Genomic DNA, 18,155 nt, shown 5'->3' on the forward strand with positions numbered 1-18,155 from the left:
AAGTCAAAATTCTGTCACTCACAGAGTAGAGATTGTATCTGCAACAGAAACAGTGGATCTGGGTACTATAGGAGAGCTGTTAGGCTTTGAGAACAACACAAAACTTGAAGCGGCCATCAAACACACTGCTATGAATATACCTAAATTCTTAGCCATAGAGACTCTGAATATTCACTGTAATGTGGCTGAGGGTATGATCACCAAATCAAATGGCATAGGCACTCACAAACAAACCGGCATCATTGCAACATTCAAACCTAATTCCGAATTTATGGAGCCAATCATCTACAATCCATCCCCAACATTATATTTTCCTGTGTGCCATAATAGAATAGATTATATTGAATTGATGGTCACTAATGAAAAAGAAGAATTAGTTGATTTTGCTGGAGCCACAACAACTGCTATCATAGAGATTAACATTTAAATAAAAATACATACAATGGAAAATATTGAGAGTTATGAGCTACAATCATTCCCCCCAAACAGGAGGACATTTGCAAATTTAAATCAACCCAACACAGAGATTGAGGTTGATCTTGATGTAGGGGATGGCTTTATACACCCCCACAGAGCAGATCTATACATCAAATTTGATGTTGTAAAGCTCGATGGAACAGATTATCCGGCAAATTCAAATATAAGATTGGTAGACAATTTTGTGCCGCATCTGTTCTCTGAAATTGAGATCAGAAAGCATGGCGTTGTTATAAACAGAGTGGATTATCCCGGCATTACCTCCACAGCTTTGGCCACTCTAAAATTATCCAAAACCGAAGCTTCTTACTACAAAATCGGTGGATTTGAGGCTGGTGATAAGATATTATCTAAAAATCATACAGTGCTGTTCCCCATGCGCCTGTTGCCAGGATTCTTCTCGGATTACAAAGATATTATGTGGAAGGGCGGGTTAAGAATCACATTTAGAAGAGCTGCAAATGATAATAATGCTTTGATGAGGTACAGCACATTAAACTCTACAGGGGAAGCTCTGCCTAATACCTTACCAGATGCAGGCAAATGCATTATTCAGACTATGGAGCTAAGAATCCCAGTTGTTGAATATGAGGCCAGTTATGCTCTTAAATACAAAGCTGATATAATAAAAAATCCACACATTCCTCTGCAATTTTACACATATCAATCTGTACAGAAGCCCGCATCTGGCACATATTATGAGTTTGATGCTACAAATTCATTCTCCAGCATACAATACGACATGCCGGATTTTGTGGTGGTTCTGTTTCAGACTGGGAGACACAACAATCAGGAAAAAAATTCAAGTAAATTTGATAACTGCAACATCAAGAACATATATCTTAAAAATGGCAGAAATGAGGTATTTCCTAGAGAAAATTATAATTTAGACATGTCCAAGGATGATTTCCTCAAATTATATGAGGCATTTTCTTCCTTCAAACGTGTCACTACTGGCAGTACTGACATGTATTACACACCAGATGAATTCAAAGCACGGAGACCCATGTTTGTAATCAACACTTCAAAAAGAAAACAAGTTGTGGTGAATGACAGGACAAACATTAAAATTATCTGTGAATTCCATGAGGCATTACCTGATGACACCATATGTAGTGTTATTCTCATAGGTGAAAAATCATATGTTTATGATGTAAGAAATGAGAGGGTCACAGAGCAATTCTAGAGGCCCGATTCAAACACAGAGGCCCTTTGGATATAAAACAATACTTTACCGTCAGAAAATATATTACCTACCCATTTTATAGCACCTCTGCTCATGGCAGAAAAGCTTTTATATATATTACCTACCCAAATAACACAGCACATCTGCCAAAAAGCCTAAATTGCAATTATTCTGTTGCGACAAGACCAAACCAGTTTGCATGACAATATCCGAGAAGGCAATACTAGGAATTTCCTCAATATGATAGATGGTAAGTAATTTTCCTGAAAAAAGCATAGTGTAGATAAGAATTTCTCTTTGAGTTCCATGACAAATGACATGTAATTTCCCTCGGAAAAGGCACAGTATAGGTAATGTCAACAGATATAATCTCCCAGGTATTTACTAATGACGATGAATAATATGTTATTTCTCTCTGAAAAGACACAATATAGATTATATCTGTTGACATACAACTCTCGGGCATTTACTAATGGGACTGATCAAAAGATTATAAAACATGGAAGCATGTTTGTTCGCTCCTTTCCCATTGTATTGGTCGGGCAATTGTTTACGCACAACTCGGGAAGCAAAAATCAATACATAACAAGGTTATGGCTAGACTAGAAGGGCTCTGCATATAGATAAAAAAATTGAACCTGGTATCCAATTGAACTTAAACCTGAAGTAAATATGTATAGGTGGGTATGGATACAAGTTTATAGACAAAAATCTGGCTGATGCAATTTTTGTAAATATGAGCAAATCTGCTTGATGGGGGTTGATACTTTCCGAAGAGCATTTTTACAAAACTCTTGGGTTAGGCAGGGTGCTACACTTGAGCAAAAAACTCATATGCTCATGTTGAGCAAGTTTTAAGTATAGCAAATCTGCATGAGAAGAGCTCTTCTTTTCTGAAAAATTCCCGAGGGCATTTTTACAAAATCCTTGGGTTAGGCAGGGTGCTACACTAGAGCAAAAAACTCATATGCTCATGTTGAGCAAGTTTTAAGTATAGCAAATCTGCTTGAGAGGGGGCTCTTCCTTTCGTGAGTTTATAATATCATCAATACCACTACTGATGACTTTTAGCTCATGCTGTTAGCAGCACTACAAACAATTAGTTATTTAGTTCTGACACCTTTCCGATAGCGCAGCGGCTAATAATTTCAAATTGCAATCAAGGCGTTAAGAGTTAAATTCTCGGAGCGGTTGGGATTTCTACAGCAATTTCAGTATTTCTGAACTTAAAAAAGCATAAAATCGACTTGAATTAACTCGTTACTGTCAATTCACTTGCCACAAATTTGAATTTTTCTATTTGTGTAATTTCCTTGTTTTACTGAAAGAAAATTAAGCGTGTCCATAAATGGAAAGTACCTTTGTTCTGTGGCAACTAAATCCTTTTCTATAAATCCACTTTTCTATAAATCGAAATGTTCCATTTTACTTGATTTCATGTCCTAAAATACATATCTGAAAAAAAACTATTTTTGGAAAGGTGCTGCACCTTAAAATCCGTTCCCCAGCTATGATATTTCTAATTCCGAAAACTAATACGTCTGTTTTAGAATACCTTCTGTAGCATTCAAGCGAATTTTTGTGTGGATTGCTTTCACCAAAGTTTCAAAGTCAACTCTATGATCACATAGGCTAACGGGGACTGGACCTACAGTTTAAGGTGGCCCAGTCCGTATTGTGCAATGTGCCTCAACATGAGATTGAAACCGAAGCCCCTTAATCACAAGGCGACTACGTTACCCATCGACTAGACCCTGGTTTCATTTCGCTGTTGCATAGTCTGTAATAGTTTCGTGGCACTGGAAGCCCATTTTCTATCGCACATATCTAAGCAACAGCGAAAGCAAACCAAACGACATTTCACTCGAAAACTAGAAGGAATTCCAAACACAAGTTGTTCAAAATTTGCAATGTTACAGCGGTGGGTGTTTGAAAGGAAAATGATTTTGTTGCTGCAGGCCAAGATCCACAGCGACGTTAATGATTTCAAAACCTGCACCTGAAATATATTTGTAAAGACTTACTGGTTTAACCTTAGTCTTCGTAATGCAATTAATTATTGGTGTTCATCTTGGTTTATTTGTAATAATGATGTTGACAGCTGAGGGTTAATAGTTTGTACAGCATGTTTTCCTTGCTTCTTTTCACGCGGCACCTTAGAACATAGCTTCATTTCATGCACTTCATAAAAGCAGTCAAATACAAAAGGAACCTCTCAGAAGACTTCATTTCTTCCCCCTTTTGACCGCTTTGACGAGAGAGAACGCACGGCCTGTCACCATTGAAACCCTACAGGTGAAAAATGTTTCGTTTCCTTTCCGCCATATGACTCCTGATTCTCATTTGTTTCGACATGTTGGCGTCCTGCCCGAAACAACAGACTGTAGACGAGCGCCGTGCCAAGACAGCCATTTTGAAAGCAATCACAGGTGCTGCTGCCACCGGAACACATCTCCAATTGTCGCTCTCTTCGAAAGAGGGCGTTTCTTTATGACTGAGAAGATTAGACAAACTACCTGATAATTGAAGCTTACCTCTTCAAGCAATCCTTTATCTTAGCAAGCTAGCATTTAGAACTATGTATCGATAACTGTTATTAGTATAGTGAAGAACAAAAGTACGCATAAATCAGCCACTGTGCTTAAAAACATGTCAAAGACAGTCAGTCCCTTTCCTAAGTTATCTTGTCCACTTATAAAACCTAGAATGTATAGTACAATGCACTTTCTTGACCCTGCAACATAGGCGTGCGCACGGTGGGTGTCACTAATGTGTCCCCAAAAAATAATAAAAGAAAAAATACAGTGGAAACTACCATTAGTATAGTGTAAATAATATTCGTGTTAAAGAGCAAGGGATTTCTTTTCAGATTTTGATTACATCTGAAAGCTGGAGAACTCTACCGTTTAAAATGATATGTAACATATGGTATTAACTATTAGGTAAACAAGTACAATATTATATTTTGTGAAGTAATGCGCATTAGAGAACCTACAGATTTATTTAAGAAGAGGGATTCAGTTGATATTACCTGTAGGGATATAGCCTTGTATTGTATTACATTCGTTAAGCATGGTCATTCTGTACCAATATTGATTTTCGATTGTTTACTTCCATTATATTAATACAATAATTATCGTCACAATGCAGGAAAATCTATGCTAAAGTGATAACGAGTACTCAGAGATTATAATGTTAAAATTTCATCTTCATATGCCTAATAGTTTCTGTGAAAAGGTGCGATTAGGCTAGCATTGTCCAGATAGACAATAGAAACTCCTCTTAAGGCACCCCAAATAAATTAGTCTGCGCACTCCGATTGCTCCACAAATATTTTGGAATCAACTGTAACTTTAAAGATTTCTGTAATTATGTCCAGTTATAATGCCATCTTATGGCGGAAATAGAAATAAAATATGTAAGAATAACAAAAAGGAAGTAATAAACAGCTGAAGTGGAAATTAGGACTTGATTTTCTAACAATAAGTAATGGAGTTGGAAGTCACTATGCAGGTCCCTAAGAATAAATAAGCAATTGAGGTCGAAATGAAGACGCAGATCACTAACAATAAGTAAGCAATCCGGACGAAAAACATGATGCAGATCCTCAACAATAAGTAAGCAAGCATGCAAGCAAAGTGGAAGGCAGAATCCTGTTCCCTGACAATAAGTAAGCAATCGAGTTGGAAATCACTATCCAGGTCCCTAAGAATAAATAAGCAGTTGAGATAGAAGATGCAGATCTTTAACAATAAGTAAGCAGTAAAAAGGTAAAGTACTTCCATGTGCTTAGCACCACGCCATGAAGGCGGATAGTGGGTGTGAGGTTAACGCCTCACATTTTCTTGATCCGGTCGTGAGGGTGAGTGATGTGATCAGCATCACGCCCCTGACCGCCTTTATCCCCCAGGGTTTCCCACAGGTATCCATGTCATTCGACGCTGGGTGGGCGGCGGGGCCGCTGACTGTAACGCGTCTGACTACCATGCTAAAGGTCCCGGGTTCGATCCCCGGCCGGTTCAAATCCGGGAACTTTTCTAATATTGGAATAAGTAAGCACTTGAAGAGGAAATCAGGATACAGGTTTCTGATAATCATTTACCTATCGATTTCGAAGGTTCCTTCACTTGAAGCGTGAATTTGTTCCAGTGAGTATTCTCGAACGAATTGTACTCGTAGTTACCTTTAAAGATGGCCACGTACGCTTGGTTCCAGTTGGTTGGGTCTCTTTTTTACAATGCCTCGCTTCTCATTTTCTCCCTTTGAGTCAACGCTAGCATCTTTTCTGTCTTGTCTATTATTATCAAGGCTGTAACTCCGTTAAATATACATTTCCAGTCATGTGACTTTAAGCCATTTTATTCCCTTGAATAAATGCTAATGCATTGTCCCCAGATTGCATTTTACTCTGTCTATTGTAAATTTGAGTGTGTATGGTAATTTTAAAATAAGAAAAACGTCATCGTGGATAAAATACACTGCTGCACATTCCACGAATTCGTATTATATTCCGATGCGTTGGCAATGTGTCTGTTACAAGAGCACTTGTGGGAAGAACAAGAGGAAATTGAAGCTCGCGAAAACTGAATTTTGCATCAAGTGGGTGAAAATCTCCCACAATCGGCTCCGGGAATGGCTGAAGAAGGACAGCTTCCGGCTTCCGTGGCTCCGGGTAGGACAGCCGCCGGAAATGTACCCAGAGTCTTATCAAAACCCCTCCCCGAGGGCTTAGTCCTGCAGAATTTGCTCTCCAGAAAGGAGAGATTCAGAATCAATGTTGTCAGCTGTCAAGTTTCGAAAGTCACTAGATTTTTTTCAATAATTCCACGCTTACCTGGAGCGGAGAGCGAAGCTGGCGTTTATAGGGTGATTGAAAAGTTGTGCAACTTTAACTCTTGATCGTTACTAAGATGAATACCATGAGAAATATAGTCACACCGACATTTTTTCTTAATTCGTCGTTTTCTAGGTTTACACCATCCAGGAACGTCTAGAAATTAAAGTAGAGCGTATTTTCTCTCCAAAATTATCAAATCTGCGCACCAACATTTTCACAGTGATATAATTCGAAACTTGGAACAGCGTGATTTGAAAGAGTCAAAGCCTGCCTCCCTGGTGTAGTGGTCTGCGCGAAGTGCAATGAATCCAGAGGTCTCAGGTTCAAACTATTATGATGGTAAATACAGATCGTGAAATGCCCGGGTCTCGAGAATCCGGATTGGAGTACATTTTGAACTCTGTGTCTCGGATTCGAAACTTTGTGACCATTCCTAGTTCGAACCTTAACTAAGGCCTGGATATATTACCGTGTTCCATTGCCCATCCAATCCTCATCGTCGCGATTAACACAAAAGGCGATAAAGCGACGTAAGTCAACCGAAATATAAATTAAGAACGCAACAGAAATACTGTGATTACGGACACAAAAGAAAGTGTTATTTCAGCGGAATATATAGTATGTTGGAAACACTGGAAATCTAAAAAGTTATCTCAAATGCGTGTAAACCAAACGTTCATTCATAGCATATTCCAACGCAAAATCATGAATCAATATTTGGCTTGTAATTGTGGGCTTTGGAAATTCATGATTAAACAAGAACGCCATTTTTCGTCTAAATATATTGTCGGTACAAATGGTGAACTTCTTATAAAGAAACAATAGTAATGAGTATATTTCTGCCAATTGAAAGTTGAGGCTGTGAAGGGGTACCCAGTACCACACCCATGGACAAAACAGAACAACACAGGAACCCACGGCAAATGATTATCTCTATTTCGTTGTTCCCGACGTCAGAGCCCCGTTGGTTCACAGAAATGAAATTTCCACTGAGCTGTTTCTCCAACGGTTAAGGAACTCGCGAATCCTTAATGAAGAGCCAACACCACGAACTTTATTAAGGATAAAAATCTTTCTTTCTGTCTTGCGATGATACAATTTATCATCCTTAAATGGTCTCTTCCATTGCATCGGCGAAAAGTGATGAATGCCGGTGGTACACGGATATTTCGGTGCCGCTACCGTCGGGATTAAGAGGTAGAAACAACCAAATACTAATGGAACAATCACTACGATCCGCCTCCAGCTAGCTAGTCGATAGGGTTGGGATCATGATACTAAGAGACAGGGTAGGCTCATGCGCATCGCCGGGGGTTCCCCGGGACCGCTGTGACGTCAACTGGTGAGCAACTCGAGATTTCGCCCGCTACATCTGGCAGTGAATCTTTGTCTCTCGCTAACAAATAGACGTTTCTTTCTTTAGTGAGAGTTTTCTTCAAAATGGCTTGTGCCGTGTTCCGATGTAATAACTACAACCGTAAGACTAAAGAAGGAGCTGCTAGGTATTTTAGATTTCCGAGAGATGTAAATGTACGAAAACAGTGGATTTGACTTTGTAGAAGCGTGTGTACTTCACACATATATGTATACCTAGGTAAAATGTGGAGCATGGTGAATTCCATTTTAGACGCGAATATAGAGTTTTTAATGCAAAATTTGCCTAAATAATTTTTATTTATTTATTTATTTATTATTATTTAGCTTTTATAATTTATGACTATTTCAAAACAGGTTTCAAGACCAGATAACAATTCCAAAACATATAAAGTTCTGGAGCTTATTCTGAGCTCATTTTGAATTTAATGGGATGGAAAATCAGGAGTTTGTAATATGAAAATTGCGAGCAAAGTTACATGTATTCATTTTAATGCACGTTGCTATATAAAAGGGGTGAGGAGCAATCCCCCTCCTCTAACTTGATTCATTCCAAATCAGGAATAATCATTTCCCACCCACTGAATATGAAAATCATATTTTTAAAGATATCGTACTTTTAGAACCCCATAGCTATATATAAAATATCATTAACCTTTAAACAGCCAATGGGTCATATATGACCCATAGAAAGTATAGGCGAAAACAGCCAATGGGTCATATATGACCCATGGTGCCGATTACAACATTCACTTGCTTTTAGGACCTTCATACTTGTATGTGAGGTTGTAAACGCTGACAGATGTTGAGATAAGACTTTGAAATGTCATGTGGAAGAAAACCCACCCCCCTCCCTCCCTTTCTCTAATATGCAAATTAGCTATTTTTTTGCCAAAATGCAGGATTGTACATATTGCGTCATATTTCAACCCGTATGAGGACTAGGCACTTGAAACAAGTTTCACTTTGTTGCAAAAGGTCTATTCTTTGGAAACAATGCAAAAGTTTGCGTCCTTTTTCCAAAATAACGGGAGAAGAGGGGGCGAACTCCAGATTTTTTTTCATTGAAATTTCGGGACTTGGCCCCTGCCAACCCCGTATTTCTTACTTGAGCTTTCTGAATTGTACACGGTCGCGTGCTCCGATGTTTTTGCTTTCAAACAATAGTTATCCGAAGTAGATTGCTCAAATAGTCTCAGAGATATAACGTTTTTCTGAAATAAGTGTAAAAATTTAAAAATCGCACACACAGGCCGCGGCGAGATGGGGGTTACTTCCGAAAACCGGCTCTGCTCTTTAAAGGTTAAACTAATTTTTGACAGATATGTACCGTATGCAGTGTCCTTTAGAAGCCATGTATGCGGTATTTTCTCAGACTTCCAGAAGGTGTTTTACATGTACTTTTCTATCAAATACGAAAACTTTGACGTATGTTAACAGCACTTTTCGAACGCTTGTTGACAGCTACAATGTTGTCTTGCCTTTTTTTAAAAAATACTGAATCGAGATGATTCCCGATCGACTCGCAACAGATCTAACTTTGAAGTATTTGTAAAACATTTGACATAGTAATTATTTGTAATGTAATTAGCTGTACCTCATGTTGTTCTTCAAACGCTGAAAGTACTATCATTGCATATGCTAAACCGAAATCCTTCATATCTCAGAGCAAGCAAAGTTAGAGGAAAACCGTACGCTCGAAATATTTTTTTCAATGGTTGGTGGACAATATGAAGAGCCGGTTTAAAAAGGTAGGTTTATTTTCGGGTGTAGTCGTATTAAATGCAGATACATATGTGTGTTTTATGGTGACATGTTAATTCCTCCTTTATATCAAAAAGTGAACTTTAATGTAAGCGAAAGCATGTACGCGTCACCAGTCGAAGATTTTCGCATCTACAAAGAAAATTCAATAGACATTCCCACCTCACTCAAAGACCTTGTGAATCCAATCCAAATTGTACCAATATCGACAGCTGAGGGTGAAAGCGGGTCAGTGCCATGAACTTTACCTTAACTGATTAGAGAAATCATTTAGAAGTTTAAACCTGCTTTTTCTTTCAATACTTGTAGACCCCCAGTGCATTGTTTTAATGCAGAAAAATTTGCAACAAAATGGATCAAGTAGCAAGCATTACAGAGTCCTTGACAAGCCAACTGGCAAATCATCGAACCTGCAGTGTCTCATTAATTTCGTGCATTCAACTGAATAATGTAATTTTCTTACAGTTTGACTTTAGAATTTAACTTGAAATGGTGTTATGTTTGTGTTGCATTCAATATCGAAATTAGATTTTAAGCCATTTATGTCCAATTCTAAGCATATCTAATTCATAGGTAATGTCTCCTTCTGATAAAATCACAAATCGCACCCTGTTTTAATGTCTAGGAATTATCGCTGATCCATTTCAACTAGGAATGATATCGAGATGAGACAAAAATCTCTTAATAGTATATAGGTTTAAGTACAGTTTTCCGAACACCCTCTGACGAAGTTATAAAAGTAATCGGTGAGGTATATTGTACCCCCGAAATTGGTATGTCGTGTCGCGTCTCGAAAACAAGACGAGGCAGGAATTGTGGAATATTTCGTTTGGAAAATTCCATTTGAAAAATTCAAAATGAAAGAAGGTCAGTCATATTCTCTTCTGATATATCTTCGAATCGACGCGATCACTTGTTTACAAAACATGTACCCCTCTTATACGAAGGGAATTCGTCTGCAGCGTGATTTTCTGAAAGTAAACTTTAGCTCACTCCCTCGTTCCACACACATTTTAAATAATTTTCATCTCCTTAAAAAGATTTCCAAACACACAGATCAATGAACTAACTGTAGTAGCAAGAACAATGTAGTACATGTAGAATAAGTTTACAACGGTTTGAATTCCTGTGGTAAGGAAAATAATGCTTACAATTTACACTTTTTATATTGAGCAATTAGAAAATACTAGGTTCTTTTAACAGTAGCATCTTGTATCTCAGGGGGGTACAAGAGGTACAACTAGAATCTATTTAGGGGGTACAGTACCCCCTTCAAAAATTTAGGGGGTTACAATGTACCCCTGTACCCCCCCCCCCCCAGTGTGGTACTGTAATGTTGTTTGTGTACTTTATAAAATTTGTGTTGAACAAAAAAAATGCAGTACAAACTTACATTATAAATAATGTAACTAAACATTTGGCGTTTTGTAAATATCATTTACAAAAAAAAAAACACTATATAAAATTTTATATTTATTTATATTCTTCATTCTTCCATTAAGGAAAATTTTCAATTTAGATTTTTGTTGTTTCTTTGATACTGTTTCTACCCGACGAACTGTATCTTGGATGACTACCGTGACTACCTCCCTATGTACTATATTTAACCTATTTTTTACTACTTTTCACAAACACTGATATGGGTATATTAAACTAACTGAAATTAGTACAATGACACTGAAGGATCTTAGAATGTGTTTTAACACGTTACATTTCAGGAATTTAAATATGTAGGCTTCATTTTAAATTTACGTATCATCAGACAATATATCATTTAGTAAACGCAAGTAGTGTGTAGCGAGTTACAAAAGTTCGAATACCGGGTAAAGCATTTCTGTTACTTGCCTTTGCGAAATATAGAAGAAAAAAGCAACAGCCATGGTGAAAATGCGAAAATATTATCACATTGTCCAAACACTTACAAGGATCAATGCAACATGTGTTAACTTGAGATACAGATGAAAAAGAGACTAAATTAGCTACAGGTTTTCTTCCGTATGCTCCTCCCCTACGCTCTATTCATTCCTACTATACTTTTACTGACTTTGTAAACAAAGAAATACCAGTCTTTTTAAGCAGTAAATAAGCTTTTAAACCTTCCCCGGAAAACTTCATTCAATGAAAAAGAACCCCTGCTATGTATTTTCAACCCGCCGGCTGCGACATTTGCTCACCAGATGACGTAATGCGCTGGAAGGGACGAAAGTCGTCCGCCGGATGAGCCAACCTACTAGTCTTAGAACCATGGTTGGGATACCACTATAGGTTTTCATTGCATAATTAAAAAAATAAATAGTGAATAAAATGGGAAACAATTATATTTAAATTTGATATGTATTGAAGCACATAAACAAAAATTATGATTACATGGATTAATACTTATCGAGCGTCAAGAAAGATTGAATCTGGGAGGAAACGTTGGGTGCCATGAAAGACGAAATGCACGGAAATCATTATTTGGAAATTCCGAATTTATAGTTCGTATATTATAGTTCGTCTAACTTTCAGAATTGAAAAAGGGATATTTGTGAAATCACTTGGGCTGGTGCGCACTGATCTGTTATTTTCCTCTTACCCACGCCACTGGTTCCTGGGCGACACTGCTCTGGTGCAGCTCCTATCGTTGGAGTCCTTGGTCCTTGGTTGGAACTGTTCTGGTGACGTCATATTCTGCACTCGTGTAAGTGTTTTCACACAGTATCAAATTCGAGTCTGTCGCAATGTCAGTGCCACATCAACACGACTCTTTCACATCGAGGTTGAAACTGAACTCTCTGTACCGAACTCATTACGCTGGTCCACACGTCTGTGTTACGTAGAGGCGAAATCGAACTGTTCCTCAGCGAGTGCGAAATAGAACTGATAACTGATCTCGCTGGTGCTCGACACGTTCGTCTTCCATTGATACATACTTAAATCAAACTGTTCCCACAACATTCTGAAAGGTTAAGCTATGCCGAAATTGAATTTACTTTAAGAATTCTCATTGGTGAACATTTTGAGGAAAACGTTACAAGAAGCAGAGGACAGTTTACAGTGGTGTGAAACCCCCTATGACTTCAGGCAATATATTCCCGTTACACCAAAGCAAAGTATCTAACCATATTATTATATTAATATTTTTCTAGTGCTAAATCTTTTGAGTTTTGCAACAAGTACTGGAAGGCGTAGACCAGATGATCGGGTCTTATCAAAGTTGTTTTTTTGTGAGGAAATGAATTTTATAACTTATGTCGCCAGAATGATTGGGAAAAGACACATAGTTGACAATAGCAGTGGCTGCCTCTGGGTCATTAGTGGAAAGATGAATAGAAGAGAGAGGTAGGGTTAGCAGATAGTTGCCAGATTTAAGATATTTGCAAGAAATTTTAGTATAAAGACAAAGGGATTTCAGAAGTAAAGATGGTTGTGATGTGAGGCTACACTCGGGGCGAAAAAGTTATGGGCTATGTGTGGCGAATTAGGGTTTGCAAGGCAGAAACTTGCAACAATACTGGCAAAATGTTGCTGCGAAATCGAAGAAATGTTGGAAAATCGAGAAATAAGATGAAATGATAGAATTGTTAAAGATATGAGAAAATAATTAGAAATGAAATGTAGATATGAGCAGTGATTGAAGAGAACTGTTCCAGTCTATCTTGCTCCACTTATCTCTCTGTCTCTACTCCTCCATCTCTCTCTCTCTCTTTTCTCTGATTCTTAATCTCTTTCTTTCAGTTTCTTTCTCTCCCTTTTGTTCTTTCTCTTTTTCCCTCTGTGTCTGTCTCTCAAGCTTTTCCTTGCGTTCTTTCTGTCTCTTACTCTCTCTCTCTCTCTCCTTTCTCCATGTTTCTGTCTTTTCCATGTCTTTTTGTTTCGCAATCATTCTTTCTACTCTTCATCCCCGTGTCTCTCACTCTCTCTCTCTCTCTCTCTCTCTCTCTGTCCATTTCTCTCTTCTTTTCTCTCTCTCATCTATGACTCTACAAACCTTGATGACCCTTCTTCACAATAGGTTTCAAATATTCCTTCAGCCTCTATTCTTCATAGTCCTTCAATTTCCTATTTTAACACCCATACTTGTCAGCCTCAACCTTTCTTTCCTCTATGATATAGTTTTTCATTTGTTATTACTTTTAAGAGCTCAATCTTCTCGAGTAACAAAATATAATGTTTCGCGTAAGCTACTTAAAATGATACTCGACAATATTTCCAAAGCCCGATAGTAACATCGTAATTGAATGAGTCTTTTAAAGAGGTTAACCATTGGATTTATCGAACTTGGATTCAAGTCTCGTACCCGAATCTTCCACTCACTTCGCTTTAGAGGGAAGAATACAGGATTAATGTATAAACAAGACGAGAGATGGCGCGCGGGTGCATTTCAAGTAATAACGCAGCAAGCCTGGGAAGCGAGCATTTACGGGCTGTCGTAAACTGGCCTTAAGTGTGCTGAGTATGAAGGGGCCCAGGGGAAGATGGGTTGTTTGATGGCCCCGACAGATTGTTCGGAAAAGGGAGGGGAGGGCAAAAGGATCCCATGGAAAAGTTTGATCGATGCAAGGGGATGTGCAACCCTTTCGGATTCTTATATCCTGTAACAAGATGCAGGGGGAAGTTTTGTATCTGAAATTGGATTTCCGTCCCGAAATATAGAGGAGGTTCCTTAAGCAGAGTTAGTTTCCGGAATTCTTTACTTCTCTTCTCGGTCGTGCTTTTGGATAGGGATGTGAAATTTGGGCAAAATATGGTATTTACTTTCTGATCGATTTGCTGTTCATGACTGTGAAATATTCAACACTGTAAGAACGCATAACCCTTAAATTCCAATACAGTTTTGTTGTGTTGTAATGATAGAAAATCCATATAATTCTACCGTGCACAGAATGTAATAAATATTTCGTTTTGATCATCCTCTTCAGACCGAGTTAAATGCCATCAAGACGGCAGGAACCTCAATTTATACAATCCACTCATTCTACCAGATGGCGCGTGTGCTGCTTTGCCGCTCGCTGGCCGAATCTGGAAGGGTTAACTCAAGAGAGAAGAGTGTCGAGGACCCAGTCTAGTGATTTGGATCTTTGGGGAATCATTTTAGCTTGCTTTTACTCTGAGTAAACAAAAAAAGTAAGTAAAAGGTTAAATGCTTACTGGTTGGTGTAATCGTATTTCTATTCAGGATATCGTATAAATTAACCTATTGTCCATCAGAAAAGTGACGTGTTTTTGTTCCATTATTACTCATCGCCCATTATTACTCATCGCCATTGATGACTTACCTATCGTTAGGGGACATACAGGCGATAATCGGCAGTCAATGGTGGACAAATTTTCTAATTTTTCAGGCTAGTTTCAAATGTTCAATTCATAATATTAGATATTTGAACACGAAGTTCAAAATTTATCCATTCTCCAAGGATTTGCAAATAATACGACAGTATATTTTATTTTTATTTTCGATGAACTCAGAAACATTTATGTCACTCCATCCAATCCAGAGATCTGGCTAATGGAAAATCGAAAAATCCAGTTTTGAACAATACTTGTTTCTTTATGTTCTTTTCTCTCTTCATGTTTCTTTATGTTCTTTTCTCTCTTCTTCTGTTTTCCATTCTGGCACCAGAGTCATTGGTGACCCTCTTTCGTCTTCCGCAGTACGTTTCCGATACCCTGTCAGCCTGGCCATTCATACTTCTGTCTCGATTTCTATTCAATCTTTTCCTCTGCAACCGAGGCGGCATTCTACCTTGAAATATACCTTTGAAAATATAACTAACATGAGACGAAGGTCACTGATGCTTACTAATAAATAATTGGATCGTCCAGTTTGAAAGAAACACATAATGAACGTATAGCATCAAAGCGTACCGGTACAAAAAATAGATAAATAGCTCAACATCCGGTTCGCGGTTAATGTACTGCATAGGCTAAGTCATTTAGAGATCCTATTCAGTGGTACCAGTGCAAGGTTCAAGAGCTTGAGTTCTCGTGCTAGGCAATCATCATAATCGTTGCATGACCTGAGCATATAAACCGCTCACCAACTGACAATGCGTATAACGAGGCAGAACGACAAGGATGGCCGCAATAATGATAATCTTTTATTATCTGGGAAAAGAATGAAGAATCGGATTTCCGAACAATGCTTCAAAAGTAAGATGTTATGCAGAATACAAAAGGTTTGCCTGTAAAATGAGATAATAATTATGGGTTTATGGCTTTCTGTGACTTACCCAGTGGATAATGACCTCCGCGTTCGCAAGGACGTATCCCAATTTCTCTCCGAAAAAATATCGGTTTCTTCAACAGCTGGATACTGAATGTGCTGGGCAAAGTCAAGTAAGGGGTATAGTTTGTAAACAACACTTTCTGCAAAGAAGGTCTAGAAGATGAGAGGCTTCTCCTTCCAGGATGCTTCACAAAAAAGTAATATGGGGCATGCATATTTTTTTGAAGTTAAATAAATTGAAAGTGCAATCTGAAAGAAGTTAGTGACGTCCCAAGAGGGTTAAGTTTAATTTGATATTACTTAACAGTATTGGAATTAACAACAAGAAAAAATGCTGTATAGGCCTATTATTACCAGAGCATTAGCCAGGGTAGGACGAGTGGGGCGGTTTCCCCCTACTGCTAGCAAAAGAAGGCACTTTGTAGTGAAAGTTGAGGTCCTATCCACACGGTGAAGAATTTCCGTAACTCTGCGCTGATGACACCGTAAAAATCGACTTGTGCTTCACCGCAGGTTTATTTTATGGTATTTTCACCGTAAATATAAGAAACTTAAAAAAGCGAAAGTTTGCAATTACCGTGCAAGTCAACAAACAGTGTAGAACTGTTGTAAAATGTTCATTACAGATAGATATTAAAAAATCAGCAGGTTTGTAGATGTTAGAGAGCACTGCATGGAAACAAAAGAGAAATGCAAACGTTAGGACAATGAATGTACTGTGGTTATGACGTCGCTTATTGTTGTATTTGTAGTGTTCTTTTCTTTTTACGGTGGAAATACTGCAAACTGTGAAATTTCGGTCATTATTTTACAGTGTAGCTTTAACTCTGTTATTTAAAATATGGTGAAAAATTATTGTTATTATTATTCATTTCTACTACACAAACTTCAAACTTTCATTGCAGTTAGAGTAAAGACTGTCAGGAGACGTTGAGATCCATATGATGTTTGTGATCGAGTAAATTTTGGGGAGTATATAACCCCTCCCGACCTTACTGTGCCAAGCTTTCAAATGTACAAACAAGGCAGTTCGATTCATGTGCCCAGTTAGCTTCATTGATCTATCTGAAAGCAACAACTAGTGATTGGCCCATCTATCCCCCCCTCTATTTCGTGCATGCTATTTATTGCGACGTTCACTCAAACAGTATTTAACCAGAAATGCTAAGTATGGCGTGCAAGAAGTGAAATATCCAATTGTTTTCCTGCTGATCGCGTGTACTGCAGCCGGGGTGTTGAAGGATCAGTGCTGACATCTGTAATCCCGCTGAAAGTACTGAACATTGATGCGTGCCGCTGTGTAGTTAAAGCTACAACAAGCGTGCACGCCACAATTGTCACGTGATCAACTTTCTTAGAACAAGGAGGAGCCGATGAGCTCATAACCACCAAACTTCCTCGTGTACCGAGACGAGGGCAGCAGAATTCGCATCTGGACATTATTTTAGCAACCAAAAAAAATAAAAAAGCCAATCAGAGCGCCAGGCGTCATGTATCGTGTCAACTCCCACTAATTTTTATAGGAGGGCATGTTGTGTGCAAAACTCATAATTCTCACGCAGGAATGTCAGTATTAAGAAATATTTTTTTTCTAAGAGAACATTATCCATACATATGCGTATATCTTCTGGTGCTAGATTTTACAGTGGTTTCCTACTTTCAAAGCATAATTTCTTCCTCAGAGGGCTTGTCTACATCACATTAAACTGAATTTTCATTATCAAGACTTCTTTCTTCCTGTAGAGTTTATTAACTATGTTTTAATTCTTATTTAAACTAAGTCTCATTCTCTAACTCTTCATGATTTTCACACTTGAAATGGTTTTCACTGCCATCTATCCCTAAAGAATTTACCTTAAGTTCAATGACAATAAATTATCTGGTAGTTACCTTAAATTTTATGATTGATTGATTTGGTTTAGTTTAATTCGCTTTCCTGCCACTTTTGACTAATTGTCATGATGAAGATGAGAGATGATATGATGAAATTGATGAACGGACACTCACAAAGAACACCCATGCCCAGGCCGGGATTCGAACCCGGGACCCCTGGCTTCGTAGCTGGATGTGCTAACCCCTCCGCCACGGAGGTCGGCTTCACATTTTATGATTTATTTAACTATCACGTTGATACATGCTAGTTCTTATTTTACGTCGTTTTCGTTCCAGTTTTAGCTAATCCCAAGGATTAAATAATGAAGCGACACCTTCCTGCCTTCTTTCCTCATAAAGTGATGATGCGTGTGACTTCTGGCTCCTTTTAACTATAGGCCGTCATTTCCTCAATCCAGTTTATTATTGTCCTTATG

The sequence above is a fragment of the Lepisma saccharinum genome, chromosome 3, assembly GCF_977018435.1.
Source record: "Lepisma saccharinum chromosome 3, izLepSacc3.1, whole genome shotgun sequence".
NCBI classification, from domain to species: domain Eukaryota; kingdom Metazoa; phylum Arthropoda; class Insecta; order Zygentoma; family Lepismatidae; genus Lepisma; species Lepisma saccharinum.